Here is a 20,979-nt window from a genome sequence, read left to right as displayed (position 1 = left end):
GTGGTTACATTTCAGGGAGGTGTTTTGGGATCTTGAAGCCCACGAAGACAATTTTCATCCTTTTTTACTTCCTCTTCCTTCAAGACTTAGCAGCTACAGGTCATTTACAGCAAGACTCAAACTGATTAAACCTGGGTCTGTGTTTTTCGCTTGCACTGATTTTCTGGGGATTTGCTTCCGTCACAAGTCTGCTTCTCTTCCTGCTGCTATTAAATCATTGTGTCACACTTTAGTGGAGATAGACAAATTTGGGTCCACAGTGCAAAACTAGCTGAATAACTGCATTGGAATAAAATAAAATAAAACAAAGTGTAGTATTGATGTAAAAGTGCAGCTATCCAGTGTCGATGATGCAAATAACCCTCGAGTAAACACGATCCGCGTCTGAATCTTGATCTCAACATAATAAAAGTCGGGTTTGTTGCAAAGTATTACGCTGCCAAGTTTTATAATTAGATTCAGTATGGATAAACATCCAGTAGGCTGAACAGCAATGCTGCAAAGGAAAAAAGAAGAAAAAAAAAACCTTGAATCGAATGCAAAGGATGTTCTTGTGAGTTCTGGCTGTGTGCTGTGCACTCTATACACCACAGAGACCTTGTAGGCTTTCTCGATTAAGTGGATGTGAATAAAAAGTCTTCAGGTGTTCACATTCTCCATGGGAATCACAGGGGTCCTTGGTTTCCCTTTTTTGAGTTGCTGTTGTTCCTTCCCTTAATTAGCGGCTCTTTGTCATAGTCCTGAGGGGGTTCAGCTTAAAACATTGTCAGCTGATCAGCAGAAAAAAAGAGACACAACTTCAAAAGGTGAGGTGTCGCCATGTGGCTTCCATGAATACTGGAAGAATTACCACAAAGACATTCCAGCAGCCGATAAATGCATTCGCCACTTTTGAAGTGCTGCAGCAAGTCGGTCAAGGTCAATCATGGGGAGCAATAGAAAAGCAGATGTTGCTCTCACTATAATGTATTTGATTAAATGTTATGGTGGCTCAGTTGTTCTTTAGAAGTCTACAACTGATAAATAGACTATCAAAATCTTTTTTGATGTTGCTTTTTGAGAGAATTGTATCCGTCTCTCTTTTTTTTTTTTTTTTTTTTTTTTTTTTTTTTTTTTTTTTAGGTGGGGAGAGAGCTGTGTCACCACAAAAATTTTCTGTGTAATGTTATGGTGGGATCCACATGAAGGGAAAACTGAATTATAGTTTTCATTTTAAACCTTGTGCAATGAAACACTCTGCAGAGTGTTTTAGCTGCAGGGGTGTCATGCCATAATCTCAAAACAGTGCAGAGCAAAATGTAGCCCTGTTCGATGCAACACTGCCCTCCTGTGTCTGAGCGGTGAATTGACCCTGCTGCATCACGTTCCTGTGATTCTTATTCCGTCCAGTGTCTCACTAAGTCAGACTTTTGCCCAATCTCTCCCTCGTTCACTTTCTCTCTCCATCTGTCAGTCAGCCGTGTCCCATTCCCTTAGTCAGTCAGTGCCTTGCCTTCTCAGTCTGTCAGTCTCTTGCTCGTTCAGTCACTCCATCCCTCTCTCCTTATTTGCACACCTCACTTCCCCCTCTTTCCCCAACTCACTCACCCACACTTTCCCCTATCCATCACAGTACACCTCTCAGTTGCCAAGTCTTTAGCTGTCAACAGCTAGCTTTGGTCTCCTGCACTCTTTTTCCCCATCATTCTTGTATTTCTAGGTCGGAAACTTTTTCCTCTCTAAAATCCCCTTGTTATTTTTTTTTACTTGTAAAACTCCTTCTACTTCCAACCTCTTCTGTGTTTTCATTCTCTTGGCCTTAAGCAGTTCATTTAGTTTCCACCACTGGTCGCTTTTACTTCGCTGCTCTGTGCCATCTTATCTCTCTCCGTCTCTCTCCTTGTGTCACCACAATTTTCCTCTCCTCCTCGCTCTCAAGATTTCTACCTCCCTCCCTTTATCTCTAACTCTCTGCTTCCCTCCATTCCCCCCTTATCTCCTCCTACCCTTCATATCTCTCTCTCTCCTCCTCTCTTGATCCCGTATCTCTCTCTACCGTCCTTCTCTAATCTCTCCCAGTGTTCATCCCTGAGGACCTATGCAGAGGGAGAACGCTGCCATAAACCTTGGCATTCAAACCAACGTAGCTCATGAATTTTAATATGACACACGAGAGTATGGGCAGGCAGGTGGGCCGGCAAGCTGTGCTCAGCCTCTCTGCATCTCTTTCTCCATTCGCAGCCAGGGGACAATAAAACCATTCTGACGTCAGGGCCCAAGGTTGCTTTCTCACCACACAGTCCATGGGTGCCCGGGGAATCAGGTTTTATCGCGCCTGTTTGGGCTTATCTCAGCACCGAGGCTGCAGGCCAAGGTCAATTTCATGCCTGGGCAAGGGGTGATCATGCTGGGGGGAGGATTGCTGTTGTGGGTAACCCAGCCACCCCTCCAGAGGTGGGTCAGTAGCAATGAAATCTAAACCATAAATTGATCGAGGCACAGGGTCCTCTGCCAGAACAGCAGCACGATGCCTTGATGCTTCTGTGGTGTTTCTGCTTTCTTGTGACAGCGGCCATACCGCTATGCAACCAGTGGAAATGAGAATGGGCTGGCATTTAGCATGGTTAGTAGCTGCAGCGGGGGGCTAGGAGGGAGGAACTAGACACCGCCAAAATAAATAAATAAAGCACATCGAGTGTGGTACCTATACCTATTATGTCAAGTACCACTCCACTTCCTACCCTCTAATAAATTCCCTCTTACAGTTATCGTATGATGTCCAGCCTTAACCACACAGTAATGTCTGTTTCACACCCCGCGGTGACAAAGGCACAGAGGCCTTTTAACAAGACCTCAAGCCCCATTCTGCCATCGCTCTCTCATGAATTAGATTCCCCAAGCCACCGAGGGCAAATAAGATGAAAGGGAATCAGGTTAGGGAGCAACAAGATTAAATGAGCAGAGCATTGCTTTCAAAAGGTTCTCTGTGGTTAGGCCTTTTAGTCTAACTGGTGTTGTGGCACACTAGAGGCTGCAGTGTTATTTAGTGTAGAGAGGCAATCTTTTGTCATCCCGACTCACAGGTGACTCACTCTAAGCCTGTGTGTTTATTTGGGTGTCTGCTGCTTGTTTGTTTTGTGTTTGTTTTTCGTGTGATACCTCGTTGGTTGGTTGGGTATGGCAAAAACTCTCCGGTAAATACTTGTCAACACATCTATGTATAACCTCTTCACATGGCACAAAAGAAATATTGATGTGACGCTTTGGCTCGTCTTCAGCCAACAATGTTCCTTACATTTCCATTTCTTTACATATGCACCAATGGACTTTCATATGACAGAAGGCTGTAGGCACTTACTACATCCTTTGCTCATTAATGTAACTGTTCCAACATGGTCCAAATGCATGCATAGGTGCTTATATACCATGTGATCAACTCTACATAAAGAAAGGCAAGAGCTAGGAGCTAGAGTTAAGAGCTAATCAATAGCTGGGTTGAGAAGTATTCTGCAAACTGTTTTTGTTTTGTTTTGTTTGGGGGGTTTTTTTGGCCCATTGACATTCCATACTTACGCTCTGTGGTAATCAATACACAGACATCAACCTTTAGTTTAAGACTGCGTTCACTAAGGTTGGATTAGGGACTGTGGAGAATCAACCACAATAAAATTACGTCAATATGGACGTAATTGCGGTCTACGCTGAATGATGTGGTTGTCCTGATGCTTCCAGTAAATTCTACTCCAGCGTTTGATGCTGCACACCCTAACTATCAGTCAGCATGGCACCGGACAGCATCTGTGCTTGTTTATGTATTTGTTTGCCTATGATTTAAAGGAATACCTCCATGTTGTAGAGTGAGGCAGTTCGTTTCTCCTGTTGGTTCTGGCCCTTCCTTTGTGTCGAAAATCAGTCCCACACATTTCAAAGGGAATCATACCGGCTTTGCCCTGCATATTGCAATTAGATCATTCTTTGTCTTAGAGACAGCCGCCTCGGGAAAATTCAAAATGCAAACATGAAATGTCTTTGCCACAAGATTTGACCTTATTACCGCAAAATCAACACTAGATGATATACATAATACATCATTGTTGCTTGAAACCAAACACCCCTGTCTTCATGTCATGAATGGTCTGCTCCAAAGACTTACACACAACTTGTAAAAGCAAGTGACAGCAACGAGAGAGAGTGAGTGCGTATTTGAGTGAGGTAGAGAAGAAAGGGAGGACAGGTTTATTGCTGCCCTCCTAAAGGTGAGCTTCATTTCTGCAAAGGAATCAGTAAATGTGTTGCCATCGGACACAGACCCTGATGACACTGATGTTGATGAAAGTGATGATGATGCTAATGATTCTGATTTGAGGGAAAAAAACAGTCTTTGCCCGCAGATCACTAAAACCACCACTGCATGTTTCTGCCCCCATCCAGTCCTCACCTGACGTGTATATACACATCAGCTGAGGACTTTTATCAACATTGTGGCAGACTGTTTGCATGTTGCTGTCCATGCTACCAGCTGCCTGTCTGTTTTGCTTGTGTTTCCTGGTTTGAAGAAGCGTGAAGGCTTATTCTTGTTTACACGGTTCCAGTGAGTGGAATGAACAGGCATGCTAGGAATGCCAGATATAAAATGGATCTAAAATTTCATTCTACGTGCTCAATTGTTAAAAAAGTGCTGCAGTATAAATAAACACTGTGACAGAAGATTGTTTGGTGTAAAAAATAACTCTTTATCTGTTGTTACAGAGCCAAAACATGCATTTTTACCCGGACCAGGACTATTCTCAGGCCAAAGAATCATCTACTAGCCCATGAAAAATTTGAATTATCCCTAAAAAGCGCAATATGCATCTAATAACAACATGATGCCATAGTGCAACACAGTCACCTCAAATGTGATAAGAAATAAATTACTGGATGCTAGTGGAGATGTTTCAAAGAATTTCTTCCTAGGCCTTCTATTTCACTGGAATACTTCAAACAGCCCGCAGAATTACAGCTTATCTGGAGGGGTATTTTATTTTTTCCTTTTTCAAGCAGATTTTAATTATCGGTATCTTTGACCAAGCTATCTTTGAAATGCATAACAATGTCCATATCTGATGAAGCAGTGTGCTGCACAGGTCAGATAGAGATGCTGAACGGATTGCTCAAATCAAACTTGATTGGTTCCTTCTGCTGTGAGTAGGTAACAGTTTCTGCTGTAATTAATTCCTCCACAGCCAGACACAGTGTCTGACTTTCTTCCTGAGAATGAGGAAATATGGGGGGGTGAAAGAGGAAATGCAAAAATGTGGGCTCCTATTTGTGGAGTACACAGACAAAAATGTATGTACTTTACTGTGGGACACACAAAAACAGGAGGATGTAGTGCTTGTTTTTTAAAGATTATCTTGGGGGATTTCAGCTTTATTAGATTGAGTGCAGTGGAGAGACAGGAAAGACAGGAAAGAGAAAAGGGATGACATGCAGCAAGAGCTCTGGGTTGGATTGAAACTCAGGCCACTGCAGCTAAATTAGTAATACATGATACACGCTTTCCATGGTGAGCCACTGAGCAACCCAAGATGTTCTCTGCTGAGAGATGAAGCACGAGGCAGTCACACCAACTTTTGAATCAGTTTCAATTAAATAGATTAACGATCTGATCAAAAACTTTGCAAGACCCTTTAGCTACAAATATGCAGCAATAGTGTCAACATACTTACATATCAAGGGGAATTCAAGTATACAGACATCTATATTCTAGTGAAAATACTACCTGACATTGACCAATATCCCGAGAACCGCTCGGCCTTCCTTTTAGGCAGCATCTGCAACCATTGCCAAGGCTACCAAACACAAAATTTGCCAGATGGCACCTGTAGCCTTGCTGTGAGGGGACCTCAGACAGCTGTTGAGCCACCTTTTCACCAAGACACAAACAAACACACACACACACACACACACATCAGCCATCCTGCTAACACAATCAAAGGCACCCTTTCCAGCACACACCTCTCCACACAATGCCTCAACCTTCCACCCTCACCATGAAACAAACTGTGCCACTGGAACAGGTTTGCTGCATCTGCCACCGTAGGCACTAAGCAATCTGGGTTGAAAGCACCAGACAATGACTGGCAGAACCCCTGTCAGCAGCACACACACACACACACAAACATACACACAAACATACACATGCAGACAGAGACAATACCCCGCTGGACCTCCACTGCTCTGCCTCAACAGTAAGCCTTAGCACTAGGATCTGATATCAATACCCACCAAGTGTCAAATGCCTGTAAAATTTGCCTTTGATGGATAAATCACAGAGGGGGACCCACTCGCTGGCTGCCAATAACTTTTTGAGATGACAACATTCAAACGTCCTGATCATACAAAGTCTTTGGGCTGATTGCCGATTGGCTCTACACAAAGCAGCAGTGTCTAAACTTGTGCTATTTTCTGCAGCCTAGATGGTAAACTGATTTACATAGGATGTGTGAGGAACATTTAAAGAACATGGAATAAGCATATATTTTATCAATAGGTTTGGTCGAATATGAGAACAAAGTAGACTAAACTATCAATTTTCATGCTTATTTCACTTTTCTTTGACAGCTGAATGGATGCAGTACTCACTTCAATCATCCATCAGCCGTTTTGCAAAGTGCTCCTTTAACTAGATGGCTGGATGCGTAAGGACTAGCACACATTTGGCATAAAACTGTGGATAACTTTTGTAAATTGGGGGTTTTAGAGCACAGGGGTGGAGTTTTTGCACCAAGTGTGAATGTAATTGAAACCTTGTGTCATTATCATATCGATACAGTTTATAGCGGATGTGAGGCCACCAAAAACAAAACACAAAAAAAAAACAACAAACAAACAAAAAAAAAAAGGCAATTTTAAAATTATACATGGAATATCAATGAAAACAGGTAGGGTTAGATATTTCTGTGAACTGGTAGAAATTTTTCCTGAAAGGTAAAACCTTTTAGTTTACCAGCCCTAAACAGATAAGCTAATTTTGGACACTGCTTAGCACTAACCCCCCCACCAGATCATCCCATTTTTCACTGTAGTTTGGAACATGTGGAGGCAGCAAGCTAAAGCCCCCAGGATGGAGTGTCAGGGAGAAAGACAATCGCCAGACAAGGGAGTGCCTCTGAGAGAATAATCCTGTGTTTTGTGTAATTATGCACATCCATGCATCACAAGAGCCGGAGAGCATTGTTTTGTATTCATATTCTGTCTGATTTATGCTGAGGAGTCCCCACTGTGTTACTGTCAAGGCCCAGAATGTCAGTATTGTAGTCGCTGATTATACTGATATGTGAAAGATGAGAGGGGAATCTAAGCATGAGGAATGCAGATAGGTAGCCATGGTGTGCAGTAGCCTTATATAAATTCATAACATTATGAATAGATCAACTGAATATACAACGGTGGAGTCAGATATGAGGAGTGGGAAATGAAGATGGATCATCTTCATCTAGTCTTTGAGATGCAATCTGTGAGGTTGTTCTATCAGCCAAGCAGTGATGCCTGCATTTTAGTTGCTTGTGGGGCATAATTGTTTTCATTCATCACCTAAGCCTTCCCCTCCACACTCCAAACAAAACATCCTGTCTGATATTGGAAGGCTGAATAACTGACTGTGTTATATATTGTGTAAGAGCAGAGGAGAAATATAGGGAGAGGTTCTCAATCTTGCAGTGTCACAGCATCGGATATTGATTTTCCAGCGGTGGCTGGATGAACCCTGGAGGAGGAGGGAGGTCTCTGGGTGACCTTTTGTTAGCCCAACTTGCCGAAGGTAAATTCACAATGCTGACACTGTGAGCTTACACCAGCAAAAACGCCTGTACATGTGTCGGACACCAGCTCCGATGGGTATGGGGGTGGGAAACAGGGGTTTGAGGCCAGAGTGCACAGAGCGATTCCATAGCTCTGGTGAACCGTGAGCGGTTTCCCATTATCTTTGTATGTACAGTGTGACATTTTCCTTGGCTCTGGTTCTTTCCTGCAACTTCTTGAACTGGAACTCTGTGTGAACATTTTCAACCTCCAGGCTTTCATAACCCATGGGCCAGGTTCCAATATGGCATCGTGCATCCAAGCTGCCTCCTCCCAACTTCTGAAAACTGTTTGTGTCACCTTCGCTTCACACAGGCATCTGTTAAATTCCTGCTCTCCATATGCAATACACTCCAAAACCTTTGTGAATCTTTGATGAGTGATAGCTGGTACAGAAGGATGATAAAACACAACAACCGTTTTGCAGGGCTCGTGGGTGTCTGATGCAAAAAGAGTAGATTGGCATCAACATTCACGGTATTTAGCTGATGCAGAGCAACTTTACAAGCAACCCATAGCATAAAGAACAAGGGGTCACAACCTGAATGTCCAGGCAATGACTGGACAGTCCATGTTCATGTGTTATGTGTGAAAACATGTCTGGTAGAGGAGATCAAGAAATAACAACCAGGTGGAAAATGATTTGGCAGGAAAACAGAAGAGGGTGGGCGGCTTTCAGAGCGGCTGCATTCCTGTATTTTATGTGGGACGATGCTGACTTCTGCTGGCCGATAAGAGGAAATGCATGAGCCTGGGCACACTGGAGTACAATACAGCAACCTTTACTGAAAAGGTTGCAGATGCACTGTGCGCAGCTTTCCCACACACATAATTAACCATACAATGACAGATATATCCTGCCACCCAGCGGTAAGTAAGCATGAAGCCTGGAGATAGAACATGTTGTTGCACACAAGAGCCATTAACACTGTGCAAGTACTCAAATGGGCCTGAAACATCACTGTAGAATATTCTCATCAAGGTATGAATATTTTCTCAATGTTTGTTCACTCTGAGTGGACACACCGTTCATTGAAAAGTGCTTATTGTCCATACAAATCTTCCACATGCAGTGCACATAACAAAACAGTCTATGCAGAGGGATGAAATTGCATGAGGGCCAAAGAATGAAATATGTAGATTAGAGCTGGCTATTCAAAGCGCACAATGCGGGGGAAAAGGTTTAAATTAAACCCTGCTTACATCAGCTGCAAGCTTTATTAATAAAATAGCACAATATGGTGGACTCAACTGAATGACGCTCACAGAGGTGGAGCGGAATTGCGTTTTGAATGAAGCAATGAAAAGTCCATTTAGCTCCTCATTTCTTCTTTTATTCAAGCAAGACACAAAACAGCATTCTGACGGTGCTAACCTTGTTTCTGCCTTCTGCCTTCAGCCCTTCCACAGAACGGCAGAGGACACATACTGTTGTTGCACCCCAATCAATGTGCCATATTCAATTTTGTCAGCTTGGTAATCAGGAAATTCAGGAGGAACTTGATTATTGACGACCAATCCATCTACTCCTGGTTGCCACATTGAATGCTGTCCCTGACAGCAGAGACAGCAGATACAATTGACATTCAGAGAGGGGACACGACGGCACACTAATTCTCAACGATATTGAAAGGAACCGGTTGTGGTCCTAAATGGAACGATCGCTCCATTCTTCTCGCTCCTTTACGAGACAGATTGAGGTGTTATCTAAGCTGAGTGAGCTGTTTTTGTTTTCTGCCTAATATCCATTGCTCGCTTGTCGGAATGGCCTATCAGATGTCTGTTGTCTTCTGCAGGTCATTTATCAACCAGCGTCTTCATCCCTCCCTCTCCTCTCCCCGTTTGGGTTTATGTTGAGCTATCTTGCGAAAAATATAAATAAATAAGTCAAAGCCCCTCGCGACTATAAATCACAAAGTCGGCGGTGGGGGTGACAGAGGGCTTCTCTCTCTGAGTTTTCGACCAAGTCACAAAGTGTGGGGGGTTTTTCATGCTGTTTTGCACCAGACTGGCTGCAACAGACTAGACAAGCGAGAAGTGGGAGTAAAATCATCATTATTATTATTTTTTTGTCTTGAACTATTTGCTTGTATCTTGGAAGCCTCCACATTGACCCAAGTGTCCTCGTTTCCACTTCAACTTCCCACTCTCCATCATGCATTCACTTGCCACCTTATATGCTGCCTGCTTCACTGATACTGCAATGAATTTCTGTCCTACCACCAAAAACGTCATCTCTCTTCAAGTGCCTTGGACACAAATTAATTCAGATAATCTTTCTTCCTCATGTTTTGATTTGACTTGTTTGGACACACAAAATAATGCTCATATGAGGCAAGTTTTGGTAATTCAACAAAGACAGTGCATGCCATTTGTTCAGCTCTTTGATGCCAGTTGCTCAAGTTAGCCAACATGCTGGACAAACAAAAGATTTTACAATGTTTTGATGCCAATACACACAAATTGACAAGTTGCTATCAAAACACAAAGTGCCTTGAAAGCAACTGCAGTCAGTGATGGACAGATAATTTATCCCACATGCACACTGTAAGCAAACATTACCAACAAACTCAATAATTCCCACTGACGCTAAAAAGTTAATTGAGATATTATTAAAATTGCAACAAATCTAACTAAAATCTAAGGAATCTGTGTTTGTCTGTCGTTAATTTTTCTTGACAACTGTTCATCCAATTGACTTCACACTTGTATTGCTATGGACCCGAGGAAGTGCAGTGTGAGGTGTGAAGGTGTTTACAGCGGTTCTGTGCAAGTAGTAATACCGGAGGCAGTGCCTGCTCCAAACAGGCACTGCTACAGAGATGCTACAAATTGTCTTCCTCAGACATGTAAAAACATGTTTGTTTGGTACAGACTCCATCAGAAATCATATCATCATCACTTTAACCTTTTTTTCAATGAAACTGAAAATTTATATGCAAAAATTCCATTACCATCTTACAGTATCATAATTGCAATAATATGATTACACTATTATTATTTCAACATATCATTCCTCCTAATTTCCTATAGAGCTGAGAAACCAGGGAACCTCAGACCACACACAATTGGTCGGAACAGAGCGATCCCTAAACCAAGTTCCTTGCAGTGTGAACATACAGTGCATTTAGCAACCAGGGGATTACAAGGAGGCAGATGAAAGGGGCAAGATGAAGAAAGTATTGCAGCAAGCTGCTGACTGTCCCAAAGCCATCAACAACCGCCAAACTTTGCCCTTCTTCAGCTGCTTTAATCATGGGTCGCTGGAGACGACCATGTCTTTGCGCAGGACACAGCTTGCTACCACTGGCATTCAGCTGCACTGTACCCAGCAGTGAGCTGTTTACTCATTGTGGTATCATCCCTCCACCAAGGCAGTCCCACTGTGGCACTGCCAGAGTCAAATGCGCAGCAGCTTTGCATTATAAGAGCGGGTCACTTGAATGATAAGAGCTTAACAACACAGCTTGCATCGCATTCTTCTCAAAGACAATCACAGCAACAGAAACAGAGCTTGAAGACTGTCTTCAGAGAAGTGATTATCTTCACACACAGGGCGGTGCAGGCCGTAGCCCCAAGCAGTTTGCATTATTCTTAGAGCTGAGAAGACCAAATGACAGCATACCTAATCAGATTCATGAACTATTAATTAACCCATACATATTCATCGCCAACATGAGGTGCCATTCAGACCCTGGGCATAAAACAAGCAAATCTAATTGTCTGTGTGTAGTCTGATGGCGCGATTAGCAGCTAATTTGAGAGCATTGTTTGCTTTAATGCAAAGGATGAGTCGCCATTAACCAGTAATGAAGAGAAAACACACAATGTTTAGACTACGTACTTGACATGACCCAAAACACCCACTCATCTTGATTCCACAGGATTATGTGTACAAATACATTTAGAGGCTGAATGCAGATGATACAATTCTGACTGCCATGTTTGATATCACTTACAGTAAATTCATAGAGAGAACAGATATATGTATATATAGAAATGCACACTCAAACACACTTGCAAGCACTTGAACCACAAACAATCAGTGATACACACATTGCATAACTCCTGTGTGTGTGCGCCCATTCTCTACTCGTGTCCTCACACACCCTTTTTTGTGCTTCTACTTAAAGCCTCCATAGCCACTGTCGGAGTTCTGCCCCGGCGCTGTGATGAAAATGCATGCTTCATCAACTTTGTCACAAAGTCTATGCATTCTATAGTAGAGCAAGACAGGCAGAGCGGCTCCAGAATACCAATGAACAGCCAGCCTCGTGTCGCTGTCAGCCCCAAAACATCCTGGAGCAGTATGCTGGCAGAAACAATCCTCAGCTCAACTTACATCACCTTTCAACACATAGAATAATCTCTTTCCAAGTAAATAATTTGCTGAGTACCCTGTCATATCAAGTTGGGCTACGAGCATGGTAAAGGATTGTGGTCTGCTCACTGAGATTAAAGCAGAACCAAAGCTTCACATCCTATTAGGCCAGATTATGAGAAAAGCAAAGGCCCAGGAAATTGCATCACCTGTCAGGTGCTGCTGCTACAGATTATTACTCTGGCATTAAATCCTATTGCACCGTGAACTATCTCGCTGTCTGAGGAATTTACTTGTTTGACTACGTGGAAGGGAAATGATTATCTAGTGTGGAATAGACATTAGTGATCCCCCCTTTTTTCCCAATCCCAAAAGATAAATGTCTTTAGTCTAAACTTAGATACAATTATGGAACAGAAAACACAGGACCATGGCAATATACGCAAACATAATACCCAATACAAGAGAGAGTTTGAATACAAAACTGGTTGTATAAAACCAGAAATGAATTTGCTCCCTGAATTAAACACTTAAGTGTAAAGTTAGTGAGCATTTGCTGTACAGTACATGCGTAAAATGTAAAGTGCCAAAATTAATCATATTACAGAGAAGAGAAGAGAAGAGAAGAGAAGAGAAGAGAAGAGAAGAGAAGAGAAGAGAAGAGAAGACTCAGTTTGTTCATTTCCTCTGGTAACCAGCAGGGGACAGAGGCTCTCTTTCACATGGATCTCTGTAAGGACCTATCCTGCAAACTGATGTGTGAGTGTTCACATGTTTTTCTTTTTTTTTTTTTCGTAATGTATTGTTTTCTTGTAACACCTCATGATGTGCTGCTCCTGTGAATGCTGTTTCACACCATCTTGGAGCTGTCGACTAAGGAGCACACAACTGTTCATTAAAGTCCTGACACCTTTTCCTCCTCTATCTCTCTCTCTCTCATGTTATTGGGATGGTTTTGCTCTCTCCTCGGGGTACATTCATCTGTACAGGACTTTGCACATACAAATGCACCAAGCAAGCACATAACACACTTAAGTAATAACTCTCCTTTCCCTAGAGTTCCTTGACCGCCTCAGGCCAAAGCAAAGGCAATGAGGAATGCATTCATTTCACAGTCAGGTCTATTTTGTTCATCGAACATCCAGAACGGCCAGAAGATGCTCTAATTTCATTCTGCATTGGGGGGCCTCAAAGCAGTGAAAACCACTTTATCAGGTGAGTTGGTCTTCAATCTCAAAGAAAAGGAACAGGTAAAATACCTCAACCGGAGATATATGCACATTATGTCAAGTGTTGCTTTATCCTGTGTTCAGAATATCATGAACTGCAATTGTGCTGTATTCCTCAAGCTTTGAGTGATTTACAGAGTTTCTCGTCGCAGGTGCACTCATGTAGCCTCACCCGCCAGAAAGTTTCATGAGTTGATCTCGCAATGAGAAACATCTGGCTCCCCTCCCAAATGGATGCCAGGCATCCCTGCCTGACAGGACAGTTTTAGAGGCTGATCTATGGGGGCGATGGGAGCAAGACACAATGCAGCAGAAATGCAAACAACAGTGGCAGTGACTGAGTATGGCAGCATTGGCTGTTATTTCAAAAGTCAAAGGTAAATACAGAAAAACAGCTTATTACACTGAAGGCATTTTTTTTTTAATCAAAAGAGAGGTTGTTGAGGGCAGGAGGGAAAACACAATATGCATCACTGTGTCTTTGATGATTGCATTAATGGAGGATCAGTTGTGCTTATGTGTGCTCACCTACGTTATATCAAGAAATTCAGAAAGGGATCACATATTAGTCACATTCAAAAATCAAACACTGCTATCATCCTACACACATGTAAGTGTTATTATATGCCCCATTTGGTCATCATATTCTCATTATTAATGGTTGCTCATCAATAAGTTCTTGTGTGTAAACATCATTACGAAAGCATGAATAGTCATCCACACAATACTGTTCAATAATATTGAGGAATTCTGTCAAACATATTGTGATTCTTGATTTTGTCCATATCGCCCAGACACACTAGTTTCTACATTGCATTACTCTAAAAAAGCAGGACCCGCCTGGAACAATGGCTTTGTCCAATGAGGATTTATATTATCATGTTAAAATCTTTTTAAACAAATGATGTTGCCCTGTATATAGTGTTCCTGTATATAGTGCTGAGGTTCACTACAAGACAACCACAGACTTCAAACCTGCTGTTAATTTGCTAGTTGCTGTTAGTCTTCACACATTAATCTCAAGATGCAGCACCAATCAACACCCTGCTTCTCTGCCAGAACAGCAAGGATATGAAAAAGCCCTGCTAGATGACAATGTTGGTCTCAGTAGAAAGCTTTTGGACAAAGAAGCATTTCCCTGGGATTGTAGCATTGCTGCCAAACCCCTTTGTCTGAAGGCCTTCAAAATCCAGGTGCTGGTTTCATGAAGCGAGGCAAGCGCTGTGCTGCTTCACTTCGCCATCCATTTGATATTCTGTTTAAACCTACCAGCAGGCAGTAGGTATGCCCGATGCATTCTCCAAATCTGCTGTTGTAGTGTGCCAGAGCAGACCAGAGCAAGACAGACCCCCCAAGAGAGAGAGGGGGACACCTTGACTTTATCGATAGCTTATCTGCTGTAAGACTTAAATCTTAATCACATCCAATATCAAAGGGCTTTTAAAAGGAGCTTCTGCGAATCAGTTCAACTCAGAGTCCTGCTCGTTTTCATTCTAGCCAGCCAATTAGAGATTGATTTACACCTGAAACCCGGGAGCCAGCATTGAGAACCACCGGTCAGTTCGACAGGAATGGGCAACTGTGGGATGTCTGGTGTTTCCCGAAATCTTTGTTTAACATCACAGAACAAAGAAACTGGCAAGGCTTCAGTTCAGTTTATTCTTGATACTGAAACAAGTCCAACCGACTGTACTCTCCCAAATCTGTGATTGAAGAAATAGCACCAAATCTATAACTAAAGAAAGATCAAAGATGGGAAAAATCTTTTTCATCCAAATCTCACATCAGCCATCACACAAGAAATATGAGAATGTAAAAACTGTGCACAAACAAGCTGTGCATATAATTTAATGTGAGCATGCAGACAAAGAAGTATGTCAGCATTAATGTACTGTATGTATTAAAGATATTGCTGCTATACGCTGACATGGTACACATGGTAAAAACAGCTGATAAAGCCATATCCTGTATATATGTCTATATATCTTTTTTTTTTTTTTTTTTGTCTGTGATTTGGTTTACTATACATTATATGTAGCTAGAACTGTTCTATTAATCATATAAAAGGTGCAACTCGCTTCAATGTCGAACTTTCAGCACTGTGAGAATTGTACAAAAGAGAACAGTCAGTCTCTGGAAGGGGGTGCAAGGCTGCGGTTCTGAAGGTGAAAGTGTACAATATGTTCCTCCATCAGAGAAAGCCATTTAGTGGACGAAATACAATAAAAGGAGCCAACAATAATACAAGAGTGTGTCCTGAGCTGTGCCATCTCTTGGGTGTCCCTGCCTTGCTCTTCTTTCCAGCAGTTTCAAAGGCAACTGATGATCAGGAATTTCTGCAGGTGTATGCCGCCGACGCAATAGATGAATAGACTGTATGTGAATACAGATAAATAGACATGATGGATGTGTGGCTTGCAGCTGCAGCATGGTTAAGGTACATCTTGAAATTTTGAATTTCACATTGTTTCAACATTATTTTTAAATCACCGCTTAAACAGTTGATTTTAGAGAATGGTTTTGAGTCCACCTTTTGAATTTTGCATAGATTCTTCATCTTTAAATTACTTTAGCTGGTATCACTTTACAATAACAGTACAACAATTAACATTAGTTAAAGTTAGTTAATGCCGTAATGGTTAATTAACTGTTAGTTAATGATTATTATGGCATTTACTAATGTTAATAATATCTACAATAACTCTTAAGTAACATATAAATTAATACCTTAGCATGAACAGCATTAGTACATGACACATTAGTTAACAGTTAGTTAACTGTTACTCAGTGTTTATTACCTGTTACTTAATGTTTATTATGGCATTAACTAATGCTAATTGTTGTACTCTTATTGTAAAGTGCTACCCTTTAGCTTCTGAATTTGCCTCTTATTCTGTCTCCTTATTATGTTTGTTTTTAATTTCCACCTTTCCTTTCATGCCTTTTTGTTCAACATCTTTCTAACCCCATGGCTGTGTCAGTACTATATGAGTTAAGTTTAGGAATGCTAACCATGCTCAGATGCCATTTTTAGGGGAGATGAAGAATGGATCTGGAAACATTTTGCACACAAGCCCGGTGAATAGTAACGGACTAAAACTGAAATGTCATGGTATGGCTTCAGGGGTTTTTCCAGCGCTCAGAATTAAACTTAAATGCCTTTTACTGCCAGGAGACAGTAATTTGAAAACTGAGGTGCCCTCGCTGGCCACATCACCCACCGCGACAGCTTGTATTCAGATTTCAGTGTATGCTAATGTGTTGTTTCTTTTCTCTGTTTCACTTCTTCACCCAGACACACTGCCTTGGCTGGTTAATGCTGATCTAAGTCTGACTCCTGCTTATCCCTTATCAGAATAACTTTATATGCACTGTCCTAACTATACATACTGCATTCATAAATATTAACAGAATGTCCCTTATATTGCCATGGAAACAGAAATTGCAGAGGCTGCAAAAAACAACAGAGAGAGGGACAGGCTCTTTACATGCTCCAGTATCCTGGTTAATATCGGAGTATCATCATATTCAGGCTCCAGGATGTTAGCAATTACTATCTCAGCTATTGTAAACATGGCATTTAAGCGCACCAGCCCTTAAGTGGAATGCCTTAGGACCCCACATAATATTGGAATGTTAATGTGCGCATGAATAGAGCCATGAAAACCTTGAAAGACTTAAGGAAGGTGTGCCTCACAGTCTCAAAAAGTGTCCCACCTTCTCAAAAAAAGAGAAAATCTATCGAGATAATATGCTGTCTTTTGCCAGCTGCCATTCTAAGCTGGTTGTAGATAACTCCATCATGACTGTATGGAGGTCTTAACACTAGAAAAAAACTGGACTTTGGGGTCTAACAGATAGCCAACCATTCCTCAACTGAAAAGGGCAAAAGCAATTCTAAATATTATTTCCCTTCATGATCTTGAAAATCTCAAAACACTGATATGCACAGAAACTCAGTGTAAGGAAGGTCACGTGAAGACATTTTAAAAGCTGGGATATCTCCGTACTAACGTTCAAAACAGCAGCCAGTTTTGTGCATCACATGCCTCATCTACTAGCCAAATAAAACAATAGCCTGGATTAATCAGAATTTCAGATTAGCAACAGCTCACACTGACTGTTTGATGCTGTTTTCACCTCAGCATCTACTTGCAGATTTGCAGTGTATTTCATTTTAATACATTTGGCATCCTCATTTCGTATGGAAAGGGGTCAAAGTAGTTTCATATCACCACAAAAGTACTTGGTGATTAGGCTGTTGATGCTGATTAGATGAAATATATTCATTTTTCTCATTCCAGGCTCATTCCATTTGAGTACAGTAGCTGGTGAGAGAAATTATTCTTGGCAGATGTACCAATGCAAGTAAAGAGGTTGTCCTGATACTCTGTTTCTAAAGCTACTTAGTTTTATAAAAAAAAAAAAAAAAAAATACAGAGACAAAGACTGGTGCCTTTAACACCTCCTCTCCTTAAGGCTGTCCCTTGAGAACATTATTAGTCATCAGCCCATTGTGCTTTAATGTTCATCTTTAAGTTGTTATAACAAAAACAATGTTGAACCCCCGACAATACAATACCTAAAGATCCAAACACAGTGAAAGTGATTTCCTGTGATGAGAATTTATTACTTTAAATGCAGGGTAGTATTATAGATCAAAGAGGAATACAGTAATGCCGTGCTAGATCAAAAGACATGAAGCCTTGAAGAACTCCATAAAAGACATTAACAAAGTGTTAGTATGTGACATAAAAGCATTGAGACCGCCACAAAGAGATTTTGTCAGGGATGAAACAAGATCTTAACTGCTGCTCTTTGTTCGTACTATCTTGGGCTCTCCCTTAGTGAAATTTGCTTTTGCATTGTTTCCTGAACTCGTACTGATCACCGATTTATTCTACAAAAAAATGTGACAAACTTATCTAAAAGAGACTGTAAAATTTATAAAGCATTCGGGGCACTGCTACTCACTTTACTACCAACGATCCACAGGAAATTTAATCATGCTACACCTCAGGATTCAGTGTCCCCTACTAGCAATTCATGATATATTCACACCTATTTATTTCACTGCACAGCGGGTCTTAAAGTCGGTTCCCACCCTGACTAATCTCACTGACAAAACTTCCTGAGACTCTATGGCTTCACACTGCTCGACGTATAACTGGAACTTTGAATGCCGCATTATCTCCGGATCAAGCATTAATAAGGACTGGCTCCACGCTAAACAAAAATTGATATGTATGAGTATTGCTAATTTCATGTTTCATTTGATTTACTCAATAAATGGCACATGCTCCGACAGGGCTTTCTTGTTCGTAGTTAGTCTCTCAGACTCCGCCATCACACAGCAGACTACAACAGAAGATAAAGTCAGAGTGCAAATGAACTCATCAATCTTTGTGGCTGTGAATGTTTCAGAAAGAGAAACAATTTTCTTTAACAACCATTAATCTTCTAATACTTCAAGCTCCCTTTTGGAAAATTTGCACTACAGACAAAAAGGCTTCAGACAAAGCCATGCCACTTACACCCTTAGACGGCTTTGTTTATTTTAGTGTGTGATTTTATTTTTTTAATTGAAAGATGCTCAACATTGCAGACAAGTTCACTGATTATTATGTTCTGTTTCTCAGCTTTTTTTTTTATTTTATTTTATTTTTTTTTTTTAGCTTTTTTAGAAGAGAATAATTCAGTAAGGGAAGGCTTCTTTGGCACCTAGGCCCTATTTCTGGCATCATCCTCAGACGTGGGGAGCATCATTTCTGTACTGATCCTGATATTAATGTGCTGCTTCTGCTTGGCTACAACAGCAGTCAATGGGGGAATCATAATAAATGGCTTTGAAGATAATGTTGCTTTTCCAAAACGGGAAGATCAGTATAACTATCAGTAGAACTACTTTATTTCCAAAACCAAGCACTACGTTTTAAAGTGTAAACTTCTGTGCTGTAGCTAGACTGCCCAGCTGGCAGTCCTATGCAGAGGCAGCCAAAACTAGTCCCAAATGAATACTACTTTCTAAGCCCATTACTACTGACAAAATGTTTGGTTTGCGATACCTTATCCAGGAGAACGTTGTGAGATCAGTAAGAGCCTACACTAAGCCCCCTGTTTCAAAAAAGCAATGTTATCATAGTTTCTCCAAGCTATTTACAGTTTCCCCATTGACCACTGTTGTAGCCGAGCAGATACAAAACACATCGATGTCAGGCTCAGTGCTGAATTGACTGGTGAAATGATGCTCTCTACGTCTGAGGATGATGCCAGCCTGTAAAAAGGGCCTAGGTTCCATATTAGTGAACTTGTCCTTTAACAATAGTAAGGACACTATAGGGCTCAAGAGCACAAGCAATGTGCACAATTTAGCAAATGACAGGCTACCTCATGTTTTGATTATGTTCTTGTCAGGGACAAATAGGCCTGTCTCTCCATGCACTCTTATGCAAATGAGCAGCAGATATGTTTCAACAACAAAACGAATTAGTGACACATCTATCACATATTCATTGATGAGGCTTGAGAACGAGATGCAGTATACTTGGAGGGGAGGATATACTGAGATCAGTTGGCATGGCTCTCTAATTTATAGAGTCACAGACTGGAGAGCCAATGCAATCATTCTTATGAGACTGGTTCAGGCAATCTATCACTCCCTGAGCAAGCCAGTCTCGAGCAGTTTTTAAAGACTATTTATGTGATAGATCTTCTGAGCGGGTGAACGCCTCACAGGTTCAATAACCTGGCAGTGTACTTGAGGATCCAGGGTGTTGAGTTACGTTGATGAGAGCTGTGCTTCTCTGCTGTGTACCAGCAGAGAAGCTGCACACAATGCTGGTCTTCCTGTCAGCAAAAGGAAAGTTGAAGGAAAAGTGTACCTGAGCCAAAGGCAGCTGTGCAAATTGTAAAATGTTCTGGATGACAGTGTCATAAGTGGAGTAAATGCCTACAATGTGAAATGCAGATGAAACTGAAATGTTTTCTTTGCCTCGGCACTGGATTCTGTCTTAGACTGTGCCTCGGTTTTTCATTTTATTTCTCTTCAGTCCACGCTGTTCCTCTCTCCCATCAGTTGCAGTTCCATCATTTTCAGCACAAGATCCATTAACAGCTCTTTCCCTTCTACACAACCCTCAATTATCTAGCAATCATCACAAGTATTGTTGAATATGTATATCCACTGCAGTTTGTCTTTTCACAACAAATTCACCCATTTAAAAAGAGAAATCCCGCCTAATTCTGGGTTATAGCCTGTTTACTAGCGTCAGCAACTAGTTTACATGAACTCTATTTTTCTTTTTTCTTTTTTTTGTATGCATGCATACATTATAATTAGATAAAAAATCAGCACAAACATAAGAAAAGACTGGCATTGTCTTTTATAAGATAGGCAAGTTTCAAGTTAAAACAAACAGAATACCAGCACTCACAGTTAAATAGTTTTCAACTTATTGTGAGAAAATAATTGAAGGCTACTGAAGTGTGAGTGTTGACATTCTTATTGCAACTGTGCACCCAATACAGTGTATAGCATTTGGAGCTGTGCATGCTTCAGCTCCTTACAAGTCAAACCATTAAGGTCACCACCATTGTGAACATTGC

Source organism: Myripristis murdjan, chromosome 21 (genome assembly GCF_902150065.1).
Source record: "Myripristis murdjan chromosome 21, fMyrMur1.1, whole genome shotgun sequence".
NCBI classification, from domain to species: domain Eukaryota; kingdom Metazoa; phylum Chordata; class Actinopteri; order Holocentriformes; family Holocentridae; genus Myripristis; species Myripristis murdjan.
The sequence above is the reverse complement of the archived record's forward strand: the minus strand, read 5'-3'. Positions refer to the sequence as shown.